This window comes from Zosterops lateralis (genome assembly GCF_965231275.1).
Source record: "Zosterops lateralis genome assembly, chromosome: 6".
Classification (NCBI taxonomy): Eukaryota; Metazoa; Chordata; class Aves; order Passeriformes; family Zosteropidae; genus Zosterops; species Zosterops lateralis.
The window spans coordinates 11418699-11424698 of record NC_139761.1 but is presented as its reverse complement, the minus strand read 5'-3'; positions in this window follow the sequence as shown (position 1 = coordinate 11424698).

Here is a 6000-nt window from a genome sequence, read left to right as displayed (position 1 = left end):
GAATGTGGGTTGAATTATTGTGCCTGCAAGCATTCCCAGACCTATTTTGTTTTATAGATTGCTCATTAATGGTTCAGTGTGTGATATCAGTATTTAAAATCCAGTTTCTCCAGTAATTTTTGTAAGATGACTAAGTCACATGGCTCTTTTTTGCTCTCAGAAAGCTGAAACTAATTCTGTAAGGGGGGTATGTGGCTAAGATAATGACTTCTGACTCATTTTCCACGGACATTTTCTAATACCTACTTAAAAAGATGTTTCTGCAAACAGTCCAATTGTTGAAATTATTCATTGCAACAGGGATTTGCTCATGGGATGCTGGCTCATTATTTGTAACTTAATTCCTTCTTCTATCTGCAAGTAGTATCACCTGAATTTAAAAGTACATTAAATGTACAGCTCCAGTAATTTCCATGACACAAAAGCTTTTTACACAGCTTTGAAGGAGAGAAAAGATGGTCTGTACTGAGTGAAGGTCCAGCTTCTCAGTAGGTAGGAAAGAAACAGAAAACCAGAACTAGCCAGTCATATACATTGCCTGGTTTCTACCTACACCAAAATCTCCTTTGTCATTCACCACACTTGTAATTCTCTGCTTTTGCTCCCCTACACAATGAACTCTCATTTTCTATTTCAGTATCCCTTTAAAGCATGTTCCAAGTGTCACATTAAAGAAGCAGAAAATGTCTGTCCTGTTCCCAGACTGAGAGCTCATTCACACAATGTGGTATCTGACCTATACTTTCCAGCTCCGTGCTCCAGGAATACACCAAAAGCACTGAAGGAGCTTTTGGAAAGCACCTTATTGTGTGTCCTGTTAAACTAAACAGTCCCACTCAATAGATAGAAAACAATTACTAGCTTGTTGCTAAAAATTTTTATAGTAAGGCAAACTCTAACTTAGGAACAGCATTGGGAATTTTGCAACTGCCTTTGCAAAAGATAAGACTTTCCCCTCTAAGATTACAATGGAATTATGCTAGCACATGCTTTAGAATGGTTGTAATTATCACTTGTTCCAATGATTAAAAAGCTCAATGCATTAATCAATTATTTATAGTGCAGTTAGAAGAGTGTGTGTGTTTGTGTACTCACACTGGAATATTAACTAAACCATATATTAACCTTAAAGCTTTAAGAACTGATTGCAATCTCTTACTAATGCAACAAACTCAAACTGCGGCTACTTTGTGATTGCAGTTTAAGAATTCTGTATCCTTTCTGCAAAGTCCATGTGGCTTGTTAGGCCACTGCAGAAATCATTCCACACCTTCCTCCGCAGAGACAGAAACCTTCTGAATCAATAATCACCTGAGGCAACTGTAAGTGATTTTTAATTAAGAGGGAATTTTTTTTATAATTCATATATATGTTCTAATGCTGTCATAAAGCAGAAGAAAAATCCCAAACTGTTTTCTAGATGTAGATAGACCAGATTTTTCCACCACTTAATATCTGATGACTTGAGTTAGCACAGGGACAATATCTGAGACTAGGAAGACTTTTTCAGTCTTACATTTCTAATTGAGATTAATAAATATGTGTTTACAGTTGACAAAAATTGGGTTTGCAGTGGTTTTACCAATGTGCACCTTATCATATTCCTTTCACCAGTCTTATGATAGAGGAAGAAAACAAGATTGATCTATTTAAAATATAATTTAAAGAGTTAGGAACCCTACCCTGTCTCAATATCATTTATTTCAATAGACATACATTTAACCCTTCAAAAAGCCTGTAACTTTTCAGGGATCATACATATTTTAGGGTGATAAGCAATTTATGTTCTCTCTGTCCTGCTTATGAGAGTATGGTATGCTCACCACAAGCATCTGTTTGAAACAGAGTGCACTAGAAATTGAATCCAAGGTTATTCTGAGTGAAGAAAGTAGAGATATGAGCTAAAACTGATTTTCATGTTTGTTTCTTTTAAAAGCTTTCATTCTCTTTCTTAATAGTGTGCTGCCATCATGACAGAACCCAATTGTTTATTGCCTGAACCTGGCCTCTGTGCTGCTGCCTCAGCAAACTTTTGTCTTTGGCTGCTTCACAAAGTTATTTCTATTTGGGTGAAAAATTGGTTTCAAAGTATGTTCAGGATCTATCTTTTCTTTCTGCACATTCCCTCCAATTCAACCATCTGTGCAAATTAGCAATGCTGAAATGCTTATTAGAGCTTTTTTTTCCCCCTCTTTGATTAACACTTCTTGCATTTAATGAAGTCTCTTATAAATTGTGGATCAAATGTTCAGACCACTTATGTCACCTGACACAAGTCTAAGAAGAAGCATGGTAAGGCATCCCTTCAAATCTGGAGCTCTGAAGCACTCAAAATAGTGAGCAAATGGCAGAGGTGCAATGCCAGTTTATGACCTGGCAGAGAGGATAAACCAGCCTGTCTAGAAAAGGTGAAACACCTGCAGCTGTGTCAAATCCTGTCTGTCTCGTGGGCTTAGGCTTTTCATTGTAAGCATAGGTAGGATGACACCATGAAACCCGGAATCACAAATCTGAGGGTTTTAGGAATGCAGGCAGGCATGCAGAGATCTAGCCTGAGGAGAGCTGTGAATATATAGAAGCCCCTTTATGTGGTTCCACCTTCATCAGAAGCACCAGCCATCAGGGCTGAGTGTGCAGGGGGACTAGCACTCACTGCACCTGGAAGGGAGCTACAACACAAATGTGTCCATCAGAAATGTGCTCAGTAGAAGGAGGACTGAGGGCTTAGAATCAGAGATGGGGGAACAAGGTCCAGTTTCCAGTACTATCTGATAGAACATCTCCCAGTGTTATTTTGTTCAATCAAGACTGGGACCCCTGTTCAGGTATAATACACTTTGAGAAGAAGATTCATTTACCTCCTAATATTATCTAGTGAAATCAAACTTGTATAAGTTCAAATTGTGAAAATTAAAGTTCAAGGAAAATGTGATCAAGCCTCAAATTGTTTACTGATGCCAGATACTTGAAATAGTCCTGAATTTTTCTTCCCTTCTGCTTCCTTTGCCAATATTGTGAAGAGAGAAGGAAGGAATGGATTCAGAATTGGATTTACCTATGAACTTGGAACATAATCCCAATAAACATTTTTGGGGGAAGCCACTGTTAGAAGACAGGAAAGACATGTTTCATTCTTTATATAAAATCTCTTTACACTCATTTTTCATCTGTGAATCCAACACCGCAGACAGTCTGACCTAGAAACATACATCTTTTATTTCCAGGTGTTGTAATTCCTGCTGACAGTTTGATTCTAAAGATCCACTCTGTAGGCCAGTGTTTCTTAACTTCATTTAATTGAATGACTGTGAGGATGTTTTCAGGACAAGAAAAACACAGACCGTGTCTACAGTGTTCCCACAATTGTCTTCATTTACAAGCAACTTAAAATAAGGCTAATGTTCATTTATTACGAAATGAAAGTCTGTTTTCTTGGAAGTACAGGGAATATGTGTGGTTTCTTTCAAATTTCACAGACTGATGTATTAAACTCTACCAGTGATGCATAAAGCACAGTTTGAGAAACACAGCCCCAGGAGTTATTTGAGATACTGTGTCGGATGCAGATTAAACATCTTGGTTCCTAGGATGGTTGTCTAATGTATTAATTTGTTGATGATCAGGTTTAATTCTTTGATTGCTCTCCCTGATACCTCTGCTAAAAAAGTAAGCCAAGAGAATTGTATCAAGTAAGCAGCTTGTTGCTGTTTCATACATGAAATTTGGCTATCAACCGTCTTATATCAACATGCAACTGCAACCAATGCTGGGTATGGCAGGGCTGCCATTGTCACCTTAGCAGACAGAGGGAGAGAGTTTTGTAGCAACTATGTAAGGGAGTGCAAAGATTAATTTTTCTTTTGTCACCCTGCACAATTCTTTGAGGAAAAAAAAAGGCTCTTCACTGAAAAATGAAATTAAAAAGTGGTGATCCAGTACTGGTGTAAAACCAAAAACGCAATAAAAGCTCTATAGTTTTCTGAATCCACAGACCTTTAAAATTTAGATGCACCTGGAAAAGGTTTACAGATGAAGAAACTCTCATGTTGATCCTGGCAAAGCTATTGTCTTGACATAATTCCTCCTTAAGGTTATAAGGTTCAAATGATTCCCTCTTAGAAGAAAATACCAATCCACTTATCTTCCGTTGCTCTCTTGTTTTACTGGTTTTCTTTTATACTGCTCATTCCAAAACTGATTAGCTTTGCAATTTTCCTTCCCTTGCTCAGGAAATACATAGCCAGAATTGTAACCCTCAGCTTTCTGTTTCAGTCTTGTCAATGAATCTCAATCAATTTTATTTTTTAGAAATACTGGTAAGGCACTAAATGTGCATATTATTAGAACCTATTTAAAATCATTGGGACAGCTGTTTTAGAACACATTTCCTTGAAAATAATTTTCAGCCTGAAAAGCAGGATTAATTAGCTTTGCAATGACCTACATAGATTGTTCAAAGTGCCTGATTGCTATCAGCCGTCCAAGGAAAAAGATAAGCAAATTGCACTGTGAGTTGATCTCATGCAGGGGGCATTGAAAAAGAGAGTACATTATTTACAAGGTAAAAAAAATATACTTGCTAACAACATCAAACAATATACTAATATCATCTGGCATTTGAATTTATATTCAAAGAAGATATTTTAGAACCTGAAGGACAAGGCAATAGAATAAAACACTGCTGTTATTATGACAAACGAACTGTCGACAGTCTCTGATGATTTTACTGTTGTCTGTCTGTCAAAAGAGATAAACATGTGTTTTGTACATCTCTTTCTTGTCATACAGCATCTCTTATTTTTTGGCTGACACTTTGAAACTCTGTAAATAGTCTAAAATTCAGTTTTTCTTGGTATATTTTATGCTATGTTGCACTCTGCACAGACACTTAACTGGGTTTAGGGCTCTAAAATAATATTTCTTGGGTAAGATGAATCAAGCCAGTATGTGCAACACCTGTCCATTCTCCTACAGCAATAAATGATAATGGTAGAACTGCACAGTGTGGACATGGCAGAATATGTGAGAGTCATCTCACATCAAGTCTTTGTGTGGACTTCAATCTCTTGTGCTACAGCATCCCAGGAAAAAAAGCCTGGGGGACATGGGGTCCCACTAGAACAGTGACTGTCAGGGTAGCCCTGAGAGCTGCTCAGTAAGTGCTATAGGGCCAGGAGAATCTGTCCTTCCATCACTTGGATCAGCAGGGCTGATATAGCAGCAAGAGGGAGCAAGGGTTGTATGTGCCTGCCCAAAGCTCAGCATAATGTGAATGTGGGCTGGACTGCTGTTCCTTTGATGCTTAATGAGATGTTTTCAACATTGCTGAGTTGAAAACCACCTCCTCCTACCTGCCCATTCTCTCAGTTTGGTGACACCTTTCTTGTCTTCTTCACTTCCAGAGGGGTATCTGATGATCGGAAAAATTGTTTAACATCAGGCGCATCATGCAAAATTTCCCTGGGTGTGTCCTTCCTCAGATCATTGGTGAAGATGTTGTATAAAAACCAATACCACTCTTTTATGGACTCTGTTTTTTTCAAGATTGTACATTAAAAATGAGACCTATGAAGTGGCACATAAGGTGGACACTTCTAATGCAGCTAGATCATAAGCTGAACATTTTTTTAATTCTTATTGAATCTAGAATGTACACTCCATGTACAGCAGTGAAGAGTACAGTGCAAAAGATCTTTGTGAGCACTGTTAAGAACCCAAAGGCTCATCTATCCAGACCACAGAGGTTTTGCAGTCCTCCTCCCTCCTGCAATCTGCGTAACATACTAGAAGTTTTTCAAATGGCTGGAAGGTACTTACTTGCAGCATGAAAGAGATGGGCTTTGTCTAGTGATTCAATCAGCAGAGTCCATGTTAAGGATGGACTTTATCAATAAATTCTTTTCACTAATTTACTCTTTGCCTTCAATGTTCATATATAATTATGCTGCACCTCTTGGGGAAGCAGGAAAGCTTTGCTTCTTAACATTTGCAGAGTTCAGA